Raw genomic sequence first — 19,235 nt, 5'->3', positions numbered from 1 at the left:
CCTTCTTCATCTGTGTCTAAGAAAGTCATGCTCTGGAAAACCCAAAAGCTAGAAAAGTGGTATATGTCACTGGTTCAAGCATGAACTTTTGAACCATGGTGCCTGTTTTCAGATCTCATTACCATGTGACTGTTGGAAAATTATACAACCTCTCCATGCCTTGGTTTTCTTTCTGTGAATGATGTAACAATACTGCATACTTCCTCAGGTTGTTGAGGAGATTAAATGAGCCAATATATGTAATGTGTTTAGTACACTCCCTGGCACATAGCAAGCACTATATAAGTGCCATTTTATTAGTAGTGTGAGAAATTAATTGGGGTAGCAGAAAATTCATTTTGAAGGGAAACATGAATTCCAGAGGCAGAGGGGAAAGGAAGAGGAGGAGGAAGGGGGAGGAGGAGAAGGAGAAGTAAGAGGAAGGGAGTGGAGAGAAAGGAGGAAGAGAAGAGAGAAAAAAAAGGAGAGAAGAGAAGGGGAGAGGAGGAAGAGGAGAGGAGATTAAGAGGAAGAAATATATATTTAAAATATTCCCTTTATTTTTCTAAGAAGTTGGGAGGGATAGTATTAACACTGTGCCAGACAGGATGTTTTCTACATGAAATGTCTCTGGTAATGAAATACAGAGTATTTTTGTTTGTTTTTGAAGAAAAAAAAGTAGGTAATGAGGACAAGTCCAGAGAAAAAGACTTTCACAATTAATGAATGAGAATGTAGATAAAATAGCAAATGGAGAGGGAAAACTGCTATGCAGCTACATCACAGACACTGTGTATTCCATTTCAGAGAAGAGAAATTGTGAGTGACAGATAATCACTTCATTTACTTCTTAGGTCTCTGGAGATAGTTCTTGATGCAAGAGTATCTTTGAGGAGTTCCTTAGTGATTTTTCCTCTTGATGGATTGACATCTTCATAGCACATTGTGAAATTGGTTTTGCTTTATCTCCTAAATGCATAACCTTTCAGTTTTCTTTTTAATAATTGTTTGCAACTAGCTTGTATAACAGCACTGAACACAAATACCACTGATGATGATGAATGGATGGAGGAATGCAGGTTGCATTGTACTGAAAGGGTAACACATTATGTCTGTGTAATTGCTTCATCTCCCTTGGGATAGACAAAGTTCAAAGAAATGTGAACATAGATGACTCACAGATATGTTCTTTGGGGTTATCCCGATTTCATTTCTCTAATTACATTAACCTTTTCTCCCTTCCTCAGTTATCACATGTGCACTCGCTGTACAGGGCATCTTGACAGGGTATTCAGCCACTTAACTTTACTACTTTTTTTTTTTTTTTTTGCGGTATGCGGGCTTCTCACTGCTGTGGCCTCTTCCGTTGCGGAGTACAGGCTCCGGACGCGCAGGCTCAGCGGCCATGGCTCACGGGCACAGCTGCTCCGCAGCACGTGGGATCTTCCCGGACCGGGGCACGAACCCGGGTCCCCTGCATCGGCAGGCGGACTCTCAACCACTGCGCCACCAGGGAAGCCCAACTTTACTACTTTTATTTATTGCAGCATTTTCTCAAAGACAAAGCACTTAAAAACACTGAAGTGGCAGGAAAACATCCATATATTTTTGCAGAACATATGATAAGGAATTCAGGAGTTTCATTTTAAGTATTATGCTTTCAAATGTAATGGTAATATTGCTCATTATTATATGCTTAATATGAGTTTTAAAAAGCTTTCATAATTTGATGTTTTACAGTTAACAATTGTGTGGAAAGCTGGGTTTTGACTAAAAACTACGTTTGAAAAGCCAGATTCCTAAAACAGCTTTGTGGGAACAGTATTCCAATTAACATTATTTTCCCACGAATGAGATGTTCAACAAATAGTCATCCAGACACTTCTTGAACCTTCTATTGCCTAGGAGCCCACTGCTTAATAAGGCAGCCCTGACTATTGCAGAAGACTTTGAATATTTAGATGATTCCTTTTGGTCTTGAGCTGAGATATTAACCATACCATACACCATACCTCTTCCTTGTGAATATTCTTGGAATATATGAAAACTGCTATTATATGTCCTCTTTGACAAGCTTCTGTCTCATTTCATATCGAGTGGTCACTGGATCAAACATCATTTTCGCTAATATCCTAGACATCTTGAGTCTGATAATATTGCCCATGAACTCTGACACCAGATAGATGAAATATTCCAGCATAATCTACTGGTCAGAGTACTTAGAATAGAGTGGAACACTTACCTCCTCTCTACTGAATCATATTGTTCTTTACCAGAAGTCTGGGGTTGTGATAACCTTTTTAGAAGCAGCTTATTCCGATTCAAATCCAGTTTATGACCAACTAAAAACCCTTGTCCTTTTTCATATAAACTATTATAAAATCAGTCCTTTCCTTACCTACTGTATTCTGCCGTTTGTTTTAGCAAATCTAAAATATCAATTCTATTGGCTTAACTATAACACCATGATGAGGGCATCAAAACAGAATGACTAAGAGCATGTACTTTACAGCCAGTCTACTTGGATTCAAACCTTAACTCTATCCTTTCCTTGCCGAGTGGCCTTGGGCAAGTGACTTGAAGTTCCCCGTCTATGAAATATGAATTAAATGGGCTAATGTGTGTAAAGTATGTAGAAGAATGGATATAGTAAGCACTAGACAAGGGTTTGCAGCTATTATTTTATGTTCAGCTGTTTCTCCCAGCATTGTATCATCTGTAGACTAGAATACTGTGATTTCTATTCATTAATCCAAGTCATTGATAAAAATGCAAATAGGATAACAGTAAGGACAGACCCACAGAATTCCCCTCAGATTTCCCTTTAAGTTTGAGTTCTAAGGGTAGAGGGGACATTTGCCTAGCTTTCTGTCTAGAATGTTGGAAGAGGCGGTTTCACAGAATTATGGAGAAGGCTATAGAGATAGCAGCACAGCAGATCTACCCATGAGAGGGCCAAAAGTAATCCTCCTCAACCCCCCAAGTCTTCCATGACCTAAATTAGTATAGAGAGCAGTTGAAAGTTTCCATGGGCTCTGAGTAGAATGTGGGGTTTAGGTGAGCGTGCGCTAGAGAGAAAGCAAGATGATGTGCCTTTCCAGTGTTCTTCAGTGTGAACGAGGGGTGGATATCAGAAAGATACAGGGTGGATAGTCCTCCACTAAAATTAGGATTTAGCTGTGTCTTTGTAGATTGTAAAGGCAGGGGCAGAACTCAAGCTGGGTTGGTGCCTACGGACCATCCAATTGCCAACGGCATCAAATCAGAAGAGTTACCTCTAGAGCAAAAGGCTAGTAAGGAGCACTGTAGATCAAGACCTAAAAGCAGATAGCTCCCTGCCCAGTGATGCCTTGAGGCAGTTGCCTCATAGACATGCCTGATTACATTTCTTGTATACATGACTTTTTCTGAACCATTGTGAAACCATAAATGCATACACTGCATAATTAAAGACCCCACCATGCACACTCCCTGAGTTTCCCACCACCACCTCTTTTTATGTGATAGTGCTCTTTCATCCCATTACCACTATAAAAGGGTTCAAGGGCATTCCTTGTATTAAAGTGAAAAGCACAAATTATTTAACCACTGTAGATGAGGTAAAGTACACAAATACATCATTATCCAGTTATACTGAAATGGCTTTAACCATGAAACAGTTCATTTAAACATTCCCTATGATACTTCTCCTTTTAATGTGGTATAAGCCACTGGCTCTCAACTTTGGGGGTCACTATATCCATTCAGATATGATTGTTTAAAAGTAACAGAAAACCCTATCCAAGTTCATTTATATAATATTTATCAGTCACAGGAGGGCAAGTCCAGATGGAGGTCAGGCTTCAGGACATGGTTGAACCAGGGGCTCAACAATGTCATGAGGACGCCAGTTCTTTGCATCTCTCTGCCCTTCGATCCACAGTCTCAGACTCATCCTTTCATAGTTGTAGGCTGGTTTCCAGGCCGGGCCACATGCTTCCTCAGACTATGGCTTTAGTTGAAGAGCAGTTTTTCTCTCTCAAGAGTTAGGAAAAATGCTCAGCGATGGGTACATCAAGTTTATTTTTCTATTCTCTCTAATTTAAACCAATTATTGCAAAGAGGTGCAGGGTTATCCTTAGGTGAAGCACACCTCCCTAGAGAAGATATTATTTCCCAAAACTATACCGCTGCTACACAGTGGGGAGCCATAGAATGAGGGAGTTAACTACCAGGACTGCTCTTGTTGAATCTGAGGATCACAATGGAGCCTGTTCCCAGAAAACACAAATATATACCAAAGTTTTCACACAATTTCAGGGGGTTCGCAGGAGCTCCTGAAGCACACTTAACACCTCCTCTAAGGGTCCATAGCCCTCAAGGTTAAAAACTTCTCAACTAAACACTGAACCTGGGGTGCAGTCATTCTAACATTACGTCTTTCTTCTCTCTCTAGGGCCAGAAATTGCCACAGTTCTCGCTTTTATCTTCAGAGAAGCAAGGGCATCATGTATATGCCAGGATGCTCTTTGGTCTTAATGTTTTATATGAAATCAATTCCTCCAGGAGTGCCAGCTTCATTCTTTCTCCTTCCTTCATTCTGTGCTTTTCTTCACCTCTCCACACACTCCATAGACCCATGGAGGCCCATCCAGTTTTCAGATCACATTTATCCTTCCTTTCTCTTTGCCTTAAATTCTTTCTTAAAAATTATTTCCTTAGTACCTACATTCTGCATCAAAATATCCCACATTCTAAAGTACAAATTTATTAAGCACTTACTGTGGTTCAGGCATGCTAGTAGGCATTTTGTGTACATTGAGTTGTAAAATCTTGACAACTTCATAGAAAAAGTATTATTTGCTTTGTTCTAAGGTGAGGAAGTCGCTGTACAGAGAGGTTAGTTAGCAAGGGGCAGAGCTGGGATTTGAACCCAGATTTTCATTTGACTCTAGGTCATGTGCTCTTTCCGCAGCATCGCCACATTCCTAGACTTTCTATGCTCCCCTTATGCCTGTCTCAACCTCAGTTCTGGGCATGACAAAAAAGACACCAAATTTCCAAAGAAGTCTTTGCTAAATACCTCTTAGCATGTTAAATATTTCAGGTCTCCTATTTATATAAAGCCATGAATATATCAGTTCTTGATCCAGAGCTCATCCTTCAATTCACAGCTGCTGTGTGGGGAATTTTATCCTAGTTTCATAACTGATGCTCTCAAAAAAGGGACTTTTTTTTCACCAATCACAAAATTTCCATTTTTTCTTTTTCTCTACTTCTTCTCAGAAGGTCTTAGTTTGACCTAGTAATCTGAAATATTTGGCATGTGATTTTTGAGCAAAAAAACCACAGTTGTTTTCCTCCCTCTTTTTAGCCCTAACTCTCTGAAACTCTCCTTTAGTTTTCCTAGTCTTATTCATGGAGACCAATCGTCTTCTCCACATTCCAGTCAGGGGAGTGGATTCACAGACAGAAACAATCCTTCTAAAATGCTGTGATTATGAAGAGAGACAGAGCTTTCCTTTCAAGGCCCCTTGCTTGAAGTAACCATAATCACACTGCGGTTCTGCGATGTTGATAACCAAATCAAATACCCTCCTCTCCTTGAGTCAGAAAAAAATATCTTGCTATTTATGATGTATATAAATAACAGCTACAAAATTGAATATGACACACATGCATGTAAGGATAAAAGAGAAAACTGAAGCTTGGGTATCTTTACAGTCCTGAGACTAGGTTGATAGAATGACAATGTAAGACAAAAGGAGACTTTGTAGGTAGATAGTAAAAGGACTGTGGTAATATCAAAACTATTTAGTAACTGGTATGGTACAGGCCCCTATCAGAGCAGATGCAAACCTTAGGCCTCTACTGGCCCTAGAGGGCCTCCAGCCATGCCAAGGCCATCCTATTTAGATGCTGGAGAGTGGAAGGGGTAGGGAGCGGTCTGGAGAGTCCTGGGGGAAGTGCCATAATAGTGAGGGTGCATTGGCTACTTATTTACTGAATAGAAATATCCCATACAGAGCTTCTACCCTCAAAGGTATGAACCTACTACACATCAGCCTGGAGAAAGAGAAAGGTAGGTGATCAGATACCCGAGAGTACCCAGGACAGTCCAGTTTGTACTTGTTATTCCAGTGTCATTATCAATAGCTCCTTCTTAGAGAATCATGTTTGGTCTTTGTGTCCTTGTATTAGGATGACCATATGATATATTTTAAAGTGTCCTCGACTGGACAGTATATGATACAGTCACCCTAATAACAGGACACAAAGACAAATTATGGTTCTCTTTGAAGCAAGAAGTCACAGGCAGGGGAAGACCTTGGCATCTGAACAGAGAAAAAAAATGGTAACAGAGAAAATATCCCTACTAATCACCCAGCAAAGACTGTGGGTATATGAATGTCAGTTTTCAAGGTAATCTAGGGACTCAAGGACACAGCCAAAGACAGCCCAGGATAAAAGGGCTGCCAACAGATGCCACTGCCAAAGCTCCAGGAGAAGTAAGAGCTGGAGGAAAGGCAAAATACACAGGGAAACTTGGCAAGAGACTCCTTCAGCTACAATAAGCAAAACAAAAGACAACCCAAAGAATGGCTTGGGCTGCTTTGTATGGCCTTGGAGGCTGTGCACCACCCAGCGACAAGGGTGCCATCCCACAGACTACGATGCAAATGCCACTTTCTAGAGTTGAACAATACACAGTCTACATGTGGCAGCCTCAAGAGTAGCATTATTCCAGCTTCTCTGTGCCCACAGAGAATATAATTTTTGATATGCACACTTTTAATTAATTATATTTCTTTTCTGAAATCCCTACAGTCTGTTCAATCATTCATATGGTTTATTCAGGTTATGTGCCAAGAAGTCCATGGTATTCATTACTTGGCAACCTTGAAGAAAGGTAATCTCTCCATCCCACCATCAGGGAAGAAAGTATATCATAGACTGCATTTAAAAAATAAGGAAGGGGCTTCCCTGGTGGTGCAGTGTTTAAGAATCCGCCTGCCAATGCAGAGGACACAGGTTCAATCCCTGGTCCGGGAAGATCCCACATGCCGCGGAGCATCTAAGCCCGTGCACCACAACTACTGAGCCTGTGCTCTAGAGCCTGAGAGCCACAACTACTGAGCCTGTGTGCTGCAACTACTGAAACCCGTGCGCCTGGAGCCCGTGCTCTGCAATAAGAGAAGCCACTGCAATGAGAAGCCTGCGCACTGCAGTGAAGAGTAGCCCTCACTCACCACAACTAGAGAAAGCCCATGTGCAGCAATGAATGTGCAACGCAGCCAGAAATAAAGTTAAATTTAAAAAAATTAAATACAAAAACAAATAAAATGGTGAAAAAAGATTCATTGAAAAAAGATTCATTAGGGATTCTCCCACACTGTGGGAAAATTCATAAAATGCATTCTTATCAGTTCACAGGCCCTATCACTGCCTTTGTATAATATTCTTTTGCTTGACAAGGAGTGCAATTAAAGACCATCACATGTTATATGGTGAGCAAGGAGAGTCAAGGAGATTGCATTTATTATAATCCTGATATCATTAAAACAGGCATCTTTCAAATCATCATGGAAAATAAATATAGTACTAGCATATTCCAAACTCTCTCACAGACAGCAGGTACAAATGAGGAATTCATTTACATTAATACCCACAAATTACAATGTCTTCAAGCCCCTCCTTTTGTTGCTAGAGCTAAATGGAGAAATAAAATTTTCTTTGACAAAAGGGTCAGGGGTGGCTGAACTAAAATGTAAATAAGGGATCTTAATGATCTAAAATGATATTTTGACAATTGTCAGGAGGTGGAAAACAAACAGTATAGTTTGTATGGTAGCTAGTATCTCTTAAGATCATACTTTGCATGTTCCCACCTTCATGCCTTTGTCTACACCATTCTCTTCTGTGATCATGTCCTAACCTTTCAACCTACTGAAATCCTGTTAATCTTCAAGGCCTCTTCTCTGAAGCTTTTCAGATTCCTCCAACAAAATGCAATGTCTCCAACCACTACATCTACACCTATTTCATGGTATGCACAGGACTCCACTTTGTATCACATATATTTGTATGGCTGTCCAGTCATCTCTAATAAACTTCCCAAACTTATGAGAGAGCCATTCTTTATTCATATTTGTATCTTACTATAGTATTGAGAGGAATATGCTTAAACATATTATAAATTACTTAATATTCATGTAATCAGATTAGGAAATAGGGAATAGCAGTCTTTAATTCTATATTCAGCATTCATGAAAGCAACTCTTATGCCAATTTACAACAAAATCTTTCCAATACAGTCATCTTAGAATATGTTCGCTGTGGACCTGCCTTATGTTTCGTTTCGGCAGGGTTGTGGTGCTTCCCTCCCCACACACATACACATCAGTTAGGATTGCATTTGGTTGCAAATAACAGAAACCTGAATATGTAGACTTTACTAAATAGGAGTTTATTTTTTATTTTTATCCTGTAACATGGGCTTTAGGACAGAAACTAGTGGCAAAACCTGGAAATAGAAGGGTGGTACCTAGAATCTAAAAAAGAAGACAATTTTTCTGAGTCAAAAGAGTCACAATTCTTTCATTGATACATTATTAATTCACCAAACTTTTATTGAAAACCTACTATGGTGCTGTCTACTGGCAAGAGACACTAAAATTAGTATAAAATAGTCCATTTTCTCTAGCAGCAAAAATTTAGTAACTTAGAACGTAAGCATGTGTGTAGAATGACAATCACAGTTAAGCCTGGATCTTAAGATCCCTGTGATCTTAAAGCAATGGTTTATGGATCACTTCACAGTAAGGGTTAAGGGAAAAAAATGAAGCTCCCAGATGGGATTCTCGAAAACCTTTAACCTAGGCTAAGAGAAGCCAACAGTGTAAAGTGATATTTGTGATTTCCAGTAACTTTTCATAGTTTGTACCATGCCATTTATTCACACTGTGGGGAGGTGTAGGTGGACTTCACGCAGTTGGATGTAGCAAAGCAGCTGAAAGCATGGAGGAGGGAAGGAGGTGGGGCAAAGGAGAGCCACAAGCATGACTTTTGACAGAGAAATTGTTCCTTTTGGGGTTATGGCAGTGAAGGGTTATTCTAAGATCTACTGGTAGTTGAAAAGAAATGCCATCAGGACCTAGTTTATTTTATCACAGAATTCTCATATGTTTCATTAGAAAATTTCACAGTTTTGTTGTCAAACTGACTCAGTGGAAAAGAGCCTGCCACTTAGGTTGGCACCAAGTCAGTACATGCTCTCACCCACCTAGTAAGTAGCTGTTGTAATGCAAACAGAGCATTGGGACTCCAGGGATATGGGATGAAAGTACCCACTGACCAAGCCTGCTTCACTGAGATCCTCATCAGGCCCAAGACAAAATTTAAGTAGCATAGTACTGGCATGGGAGAATGTTCCAGAATCTCAGAAAGTTTCAGAACATTTCATTTATTTTTTATTTTTATTTTTTTGTGGTACGCGGGCCTCACTATTGTGGCCTCTCCCGTTGCGGAGCACAGGCTCTGGACACGCAGGCTCAGTGGCCATGGCTCACGGGCCCAGCCACTCCGCGGCATGTGGGATCGTCCCGGACCGGGGCACAAACCCGTGTCCCCTGCATTGGCAAGCGGACTCTCAACCACTGAGCCACCAGGGAAGCCCAATCCACCATTTTTAACTGGAAATTAATCTCTCAGAATCTTTAATCCCTTGTGGGACTCCGTTCGGCAAAGATAAGGAATGCCAGTACATTCTCTGAACACTAAATTCAGTGCTATACAACTTCAGGACCTGGGCTTGTGCACCTTTCAAAATATTCAAGACAAATTTTTTATGAACTTTTAGAAAATACAAGAAATAAAATGGACATTTACGAGCACAGTTTTCAAAATAACCATCTGTATCAAATGACAATTTTGTAACAAAAAAATTAAAATGCACTTTTATTAGGTACTTGTGGCCTGTTGGTAGCAGGCTTTAGAAAATATCTAGGTCACTGAGTGATATAAGCAAAATTCTCAGAATAATATGGAGGCAGTGTGGTCAAGCGGAAAAAACACGATCTCTCACATGAGGCAAGCTTAGAATCTCAACCCAGCTGAGTCCTGGCCTAATCACTGAACCAGTGTGTCCATGTGTGAATAATTATAGTTCACTGAGATGCCATGAAACATCAGTAACATGTAAAATGCCTAGTAGAGGTAGATGCTCACTAAATGTGAGTCCCCTTCTCTTCCTCTTCTGGCTGGGGTCCCTGATCATGGGAGGTGACCCAGTATTAGAGTACATGATTCTTCAGTTGCTGTAGGAGAATACATCATCCTGATCACAAACAGCCTTATGATAAATTCTGGTGACAGGAAATTGTGTGCAACTAATTCCTACCATGAGAAAGCTGTACCCACTGTGACAGGCAAGCTGCTTGCTGGAGACCGAGGGGCCCATTAAGCAAGCACTGCATCTGACCTGTTGCCGGGGTTTAGACACTGTCTGCAGCCTGGCTTGCTGCCCATTGCTCCTGGCGGCTGTGAATCAACATTGTGACAGAGAGGGCACTGGGTCAACTACATTCCATTAACGGATCAAAGTGTTTTCTTTTAGACTCTTACAGCAAAGCAGATAGAAGATGGAAGATATACAGCTTAGAATGGACACAAGCTTGGCAGAAACAGACATATAAGGATTTTTCAACATAAATCTGAAAAAGCCAAAGACCCTAATGAACTCACACTGCCTGGTTGTCAGAATTAAATCTTCTAGCCCAATGGTTCTCAATATTTTCCCCACCACTACTCAAAGGAGTCCACAGGCTTACATAAGGGGGCTCTCAGAACTTGTGAAGCCCCGTCAGGTGATTCTGTTGGAACTCACCATCTCAGTAGAGTAGCTCATTTATTCCACAGTCCGGGAAATTGTGTCATAATTTTTATGCAGTTTGTTTTTAAATCAATTTGGAAACCTGATGGAGAAAAAATTAACATTCATTGGTAAGCTGTAGAATTCAAGTTTTTTTACATTTTTTTCAAGAATATTTTACATTCTCAAGATATTATCAGTGACAATTCATACTGTCTTCTCCTAAATACAGTTTTCTTATTTATTAGCTACCTCAAGTCCGTGAAGATAATTTTTTTTTTTTTTTTTTTTTTTGCGGTACGCGGGCCTCTCACTGTTGTGGCCTCTCCCGTTGTGGAGCACAGGCTCCGGACGCGCAGGCTCAGCGGCCATGGCTCAGGGGCCCAGCCGCTCCGCAGCATGTGGGATCTTCCCGGACCGGGGCACGAACCCCCGTCCCCTGCATGGGCAGGCGAACTCTCAACCACTGCACCACCAGGGAAGCCCCATGAAGATAATTTTTAAAGAAAGATATTTAGAGGTTACTCACTCTACCTTTCATGAATGTTAGCCGCTTCTTGTACTGATTTGGTTTGGGAAAATAAAGGTGGGATTTATTTCATATGATAGAATGGAATGAGATTCACAACTATGAAGATGATTCTAGGACCAGGAAAAAAATCTTGACAGGTAAAGAAGGGCTTAAATTCCCTACACACAGAATATATAGACATAAATGTTGGGAAGTAACTTTCAGGAGAGAATATGTGATTACAGATGGGATTTGAGTGGAATACTTTAACGGATCTTTAAACATGTCTTGTTTGTTTCATTTTGTTTTCCATTAGGACACAGATGGTGTTAAAAAATTTCATTCTGGGCCATGTTTAATTTCTCTAAATGGACAGCTGCCATAACCATGTATGAATGGCTGTTAAGAGTTTGTTCACTAGGAGAGAATTTCAATTTAATTATATACAGTATTGCATGGCTCTCTGTTGGGGATATTATTTTGTAGGTGATTTAATTAATTCCATGCATATGTGACTATCTAACAGTTTCTAGAGTGAGTGGATATATTCATATCGTGATAGGAATTACTTTGTTAATATTATTTTTATATATGTGAATAATCGTACATGACAAAAAGACCAAATTGGATCCTGAATTACCTTATGTCTGCTATTTGCTTTGGGGGAAATAAAATCACTTTTACTGTTTCAAATCAAACAGCTAACAAATAGTTAAACTTTATCATTAGATGGGGCTGTTAATATCTGAGCATCTTCCAAATGAGATCTAGGTAAATAGGATATCCATGATATTTTGTTACTTACGACTTTTTTGTAACTTAATAATTTATATATTTTACCAAGGCCTTCTCTCACTCTCCATTTTAGTCAAGTCAGTAGTAGCAAATACAATGATTATATTTATCCAAAATGAATCTACATATTCTAAGATCTACAAATGGGAACTAAGCTTTGATTTAAAGGGATCACCAGTAAATAATGCCCATATATGGTGAGAAAATAGTTTTATTTATTCAAAATTGTATGAGCACTAGGCACGTACTGTCCTTCAAGATTAAAAAAAAACTTAGCTAGGTCAGGGGGATTATATTCTGCTTTGTTTCTCTCCTAGGAGTTATCTTGGTCTGCAATCAATCCTTCAGGAAAATCCCTCACATTTTCACTTTTGTGCAGTATGTTAACTATGAGCAAAATGATAGTGTATGTCAGTCAAATGTAAAGCACTACTTCTACTGGTATTAAAACCTGATGATTAATGCAGAAGCTCCTGGCAAATCAGGTTAATCTGAACAATATATTATTTCCTTTTAGTCCACAATCTTTCACTTCACAAACCATGGTTAATAGAATGCCCCAAATAAAAAGATCTGTTTAAATGAAAATGTATAATATATTCTGTATCTCATTTATATCTTATTGTGTTGAAAAGCAGGCTAACATCAGCTAGTCTGTGAATAGGATATGAAGGAGATGATATACTTGTTTTAAAAGACTTAGGTATTCCTTTTAAACACTAAATTTCCAAAGGCTTGCAATTATTTAAAATATTAGTTCCTATTTTACTGACTTATTGCAGTTAAAGAATCTAAATTAGAATTTAATTAAAGGATCCAAAAGGAATCGTTGAAAGAAGTAATACGCACATTAAAAACAATTCCTAATAAAGATGTGGCACATATATACAATGGAATATTACTCAGCCATAAAAAGAAATGAAATTGAGTTATTTGTAGTGAGGTGGATGGACTTAGAGTCTGTCATACAGAGTTAAGTAAGTCAGAAAGAGAAAAACAAATACTGTATGCTAACACATATATATGGAATCTAAAAAAAAGGGTTCTGAAGAACCTAGGGGCAGGATAGGAATAAAGACGCAGATGTAGAAAATGGACTTGAGGACATGGGGAGGGGAAAGGGTAAGCTGGGACGAAGTGAGAGAGCGGCATGGAAATATATACACTACCAAGTGTGAAATAGATAGCTAGTGGATAGATAGCCGCATAGCACAGGGAGATCAGCTCAGTGCTTTGTGACCACCTAGAGGGGTGGGATAGGGAGGGAGGGAGGGAGACGCAAGAGGGAGGAGATATGGGAACATATGTATATGTATAGATGATTCACTTTGTTATAAAGCAGAAACTAACACACCATTGTAAAGCAATTACACTCCAATAAAGATGTTTAAAAAAATAGAAAAAAATTCCCTAATTCTATTCTCTTGGATCCTAGAAAATAAAAAGTAGAATTATTGTATTATTATTCACTTGTCCTAGTATAATAGACGTCAGGTACCTGGATGATTCCAAATCTTCTAGCTTGCTACAATCACCTGGTCCTTTAATACTTCAATAAAATTGTTCGAATATCCTGACTTACCTAGGAACGGAATCCTAGTCTCTTGTCAAGAAATGGGGAGTGGCGTAGCGGTTTAGGTTTCACCAAATCTCTGGTTCTAGGAGTCTCCTTCTTTCTCTGAATTTTTTATCTCCGCTGTCATTTCACCTCCTGAGGAGGCAGCCCTTTTCCATATAGGATCAGTAAGCGCTACAACCTGATTGTGCCCTGTCCAACTTGTGTGCAATTTCCCTTTTCCCAAAGTTTCACCCAATCTAGGCTGTGACTATAGAAAACTTAATGAAGAATTTGGGAGGAAGGTGGCATGGGGGTGGCATATGCCTCAAACAACTAGAATTATTTATCAAACTATCTCTGTCTTTCAAAGCATCTTTGCATTCCAACCACTGGGGAATTTGCACTATTTCTCGCCTCTCCTCAGCTCCAGCTTCCGTTCAAATCGCTGGCCAGTTTTATCTCCTCTGGCCTCCCCCATCTCCTTCCTGGTAAGATCACCCTCCCCCTCCAAGGTCCCAGTAGCTCCTTTCACAGAAAAGAACTGGAGTTCTTCACCCAGCCCCAGTTCATAAAGGCATTGCTGGGCAGGGTAAGCGGGTGTGAAGCACACCCTTTAAACCACACTCCTGCTCAGCACAGACAATGCTGTCCCAGACAGGAATTCTGTAGTCATCAATTTCCTCTCCCCCCTATAATAGGAAGTGATTTAAGGATTAAGGACTTAGAATTTGGCTGTGAGATGAAAGCGAGCAGCAGACAATGAGAATTTGGAAGAATTGTCAACCTTTATGCATATAACGAGACCTAAACATCTTCTGCTCCAGACAAGGAAATTGAGACCTAAAGAGGTCAGGAGCCTTACTGGAGGTTATATAGCACTTTCAAGTTGTATACAACTGTCTGGTCCAGAACTGTTTCCATGAGCTCATGAAACAACTCAATTTCTCAGAAGCCAAACAGCATTTCATCTCTATACGTTTAATTCTGGACTGTGCTGCCAGCAAAGGTCCCAGAAGAAAGAATACAGGCATATACAGCAGGGTAGGCACGCAGCTACTGCACACCTAAATCATATTATTGCAAATACTCTGGTATGTTCACTCTTCAATTTTCAGTTCTCTGGTAACCATTCATATGTAATTAATCCTCTAATTTCTCGGCATGATGTTGATCTTACGGAGGGCACTTTTCACTTAAATCCTTTGCAGCTTCCATCAGAGATGAAATGTCAAGCTGAAGCCTCCCTGTTCTGACCCAGAAGAAAGTGAACTTGTTAAATTTCTTATGTTCCTAGAAAAACCAAGGAGGGTGGGGTGGGGAAGGAGAGGTAGAAAGAGAGAGAAATGCTTGTAATGGAGGAAGAGGCAAATGGAAAATGATCACAGCCAGCCATGTTGCTGAAATATGCCAAGAAAAACTATTTAACAGCATTATCCACTAGTAGAAATTCAATATCTTCTATAAATTAGGTTCTAACACTTCTGTCTTAAATTTGCCATAACAGATACCTAAAGAAATGATTTATAAATATTAAGGAAATAGGAGTAATAAACCTGAGAGCTACATTTGACTGACATGACTTACTGAAAGAAGCTTACAAGATAGAAAAATGTATCCAAAGCACTTCCCTTCAGGGAAAAGAAGAAAGCCTCCTCAGCACAATTCAGACATTTAGTAACAATCTTGGTTGTAAACATTTATCCAAACAGTCAACAGGACAAAGAAAATGCTCCTGTGAAAACAGTAACCAGATCTTAGGGCTCTGGTCTTTGAAGTTTGAAATATTTCCCCAGAACTGCCACATTCTTCTTTCTCCTATTCCTCTAAAAGATCACAAAAGTAAATTCTCTTTTGTTCCCTCTTTCTGTTAGCCTGCCAAAAATACACACTCACTGATAAAGCCCATCAGTGATTCATTACATACCATCATCCCAAGGTTTCCAGTATAAATGCCATATTAAATGAGCCTCTTCTGTTTTATTAATGCATAACAGACATTTAATAGCAATGATGGTGCCAATGATTCTTACTGTATCATACCATTGAAACCCAGATGTTTCTGTACAGACAGAAGCAAAGACACCAGCCCCCAGGTTCTTTTCCTCCATCTTATTTCCTTAGCAGTGGCAGAGCTGGGATTCATTTGGAAGCAGAAACAGTGGGATGTAACCTTTCTTTTCATATTTCTCCTTTTCTCTACAGATCAATTCCATTGTCTCTATTCCACCACTCATTATCAATTGAGAGAAGAAAGAAGGAATGAGACAAAGAGGAAGAGAGAGAGGTCAAAAAGGGGAGGACAGTCTGGGAATTAATTTAAGCTGAGAATCTATACTTATTTTTAAATTTCTTAACATGGACTAAACAAATACATGAAAATAATACACATTTTAATTTTCTTGAATTTCGTATATACCTACCCCACTAAGGCTTTCCTAAAGCCTTAGTCTTCCCCAGAGCCTTCATCCAAAGCATTAATTCATTTACCAGTCAACGAATAGAGTCTGCCATGACTGCTACAAGTTATAGTGCACGTCAATAAACTCTTGTGCAGTGAAGACACTGCTCAGTTTGTGTTTTCTTTGTTGGTCTTGTCCCCAGGGAAACCTCTAAAGCACATATTTTTTTAAGACTCTGAAGGAAGGAGCTGGGACCTGGGTCTCCTTTATGGAAGCACTTTAGCTTCTGGGGGTCTCTGGCTGCTATGATGATGGCCTCCTCCAGACCTATCCACTTTGGGTCCTGATAAGAATCCTCTGTTCTGACCTGGCCCAGGCATCTGGGTCATGTGGGTTAATGGTCCTGGACAAGTACTGCTCCCCCTGCTTCAGCAGATGTCAGCCCCTAAACACACCAAGTCCCAGAGGCAAGGAAGGTGACAAAATTGGCCAGAGCAGCATGTAGGCAGTGAGAAAGTTCACATAAACTAGAATTCCACTCTACCCAGGCATTATCCTAGAAATGAGTGTCTGTTATATTCCACTGGTGTGAAGTCTTACAAGATTTTGGTCTTCTCAGAGCAGTCTTCTGTCATCATTTTTGCAACTTAGTAGGATGACAATGACCAGAAATGGGGAGAGAATAGAAGCAGAAAGAGCTTCAGTGCTTTCCCACATCTGTGCTATACCTATAATTCCCTCATACAGACAGCAATAGGGCCTCCACAGATGTTCTCTAGCCAGAGTTCTCTGTATTTCCAAAGCAAAACCCAGGAAACAAGCATAAGAATACATATCGAAATTGTCAAATGGTATCAGTCACCAAGAACGTCTGATTTCACCTCTGTATAACTCTAATTTGTCTCTTTCTCATCCCCTTCCTCCCACTGACCTCATTTAGAACCTCTTCACCTATCTATTCTCCCCCTTTTTTTTTTTTCCGGTACGCGGGCCTCTCACTGTTGTGGCCTCTCCCCTTGGCGGAGCATAGGCTCCAGACGCGCAGGCTCAGCGGCCATGGCTCACGGGCCTAGCCACTCTGTGGCACGTGGGATCTTCCCGGACCGGGGCACGAACCCGTGTCCCCCGCATCAGCAGGCGGACTCTCAACCACTGCGCCACCAGGGAAGCCCTATTCTCCACTTTTAATAACCCTTTAAGATACCAAAGGGTCAATAAAACAGGAATGAAAAAAAGGGATGAAAAAATATAAGTGTTCCTACCTATTGTTTTAGGTATATGTAGGTGTACCTAGTCGGGATCTTTTCATCCTCTGTTAACAAGGAATAGAGGCGCCTATGGCCCAGTTTTGCCTGGTCCAGGAAGCCTTCTAGAACCTGTTAGCTCACAGGTGAATCCTCTCCCTCTGGTGCAGTTCTATGTAGTCAATAGAATGCCATACTGAGATTCATAATATCTTGTTCTGTCTACCACCTCTGTGACCTCAAGGTTATCACTCAATGCCTGATGAAAGGAATTGTCCAACAAACAAGATGGGTTGTCTCAGAGAGACTATCTACCCGCAGAAGTCCTAGCACATGACTGACGGCCTGCCACATTAGGACATCATGTTCATCAGGCCCAGTACTGAACTCATGATCTTGTCTTCTACTTCCTCCTCCAACCAGTTTCCCTTCTCACATTCCCTTGTTGTATGATAGGCACTGCCTTCTACCTAGAAACCTGAGCATCTTCCTCAACTCCTGCTTACTCCCCACATCTAATTAGTAAGACATTCATAAATATTCCTTGGAAAGTCTCCCCTTTCCAAGCCCACTGCTACTGCAGTTCAGACTCACCGTCACTCCCTTTAGCTGTACAAAATCACTGGACCAGTCTCCAGACTGGCTCTTCCTGGCCTCCAGAATTGCTCTTCCTCCAGTCCGTTCCTCACCTACCTGTCTGGTTGAGCTTCCTAAAATAAAAATTTGATAATGTCACTCTTTCTTAGAGCCCTTTAGTGTTTCCTTTTTTTTTTTTTTTGGCGGTACGCGGGCCTCTCACTGTTGTGGCCTCTCCGGTTGCGGAGCACAAGCTCCGGACGCGCAGGCTCAGCGGCCATGGCTCATGGGCCCAGCCGCTCTGCGGCATGTGGGATCTTCCCGGACCGGGGCACGAACCCGTGTCCCCTTCATCTGCAGGCGGACTCTCAACCAGTGCGCCACCAGGGAAGCCCCCTTTAGTTGTTTCTTAATGTTACAAAATAAAATCCTGACTTCATAGCCTGTCTTAGATCTTGCCCCTACCCACTTTTACACACTAGTCTTCAGTTACTCCCATTAAGTCAGCAGTTGTTCACCCCATTCCGCTCCATCAACACCATTCACCATAGTGCCTGTAAGCCAGCCTACTTTGCCTCTGGCCTGAGATCACCTTCCTCACTTTGTCGTCGCATTCAAGACTCTGCTGGAGTTTCATCCTCATTGTGATGGGTCCCTTGAACTCCTTCCACTGTGGTACTGTGGCATCAGTCCACACCTCCAGCGTGGCACTGATAGCAATAGATTTGTTTATATGTTCTCCTCCCCCCACAGAACGTAGGCTCCTCTGATTGAACTTTGTTTGCCCACTGTCTGCTTTAGGTCTTAAGCATAATAGGGTTTAATAGGCATCCAATAAATGCTTATTTAAGAAATTTGGTAGCAGGGTTCAGTGTATGAGGAGTCAGCAGGAGAACTGAAAAAGATGACCTTCAGAGTCCTTTCAAATTCTCAGATTTTCATTTGAGGATATTAGTCCCTTCCATAGTTTTGAAATCACCTCTACTTATGACCCTCACCCATGACTTCGATGTACTTCTCAACCTGAGCTTTAGACTAAAATGTCCACCTGCCTGTTATGTAACTTCACACACAAGCTAGTGGATATCTCAAATACATTTCAGTATGTCCAAAATTAACTCTCTTGCTCACACAATCTGAACCACGTTTCCTGTTTATTAATGACACCATCCTCCTCCTAGAGGTCCATGTTAAGAACATCCAGATGGCACCTTTCTCCTAAAATTAATCTCCACCTAGTCCTGTGGATTCCCCTTTCCCCAAACCAGTTATTTTTTGTCACTCCATCCCCTTACAGTCTCCATCAGATTACCTGTGACTCTGA

This window comes from Mesoplodon densirostris, chromosome 5 (genome assembly GCF_025265405.1).
Source record: "Mesoplodon densirostris isolate mMesDen1 chromosome 5, mMesDen1 primary haplotype, whole genome shotgun sequence".
Lineage (NCBI taxonomy): Eukaryota > Metazoa > Chordata > Mammalia > Artiodactyla > Ziphiidae > Mesoplodon > Mesoplodon densirostris.
Note: the sequence above shows the minus strand (reverse complement) of the source record.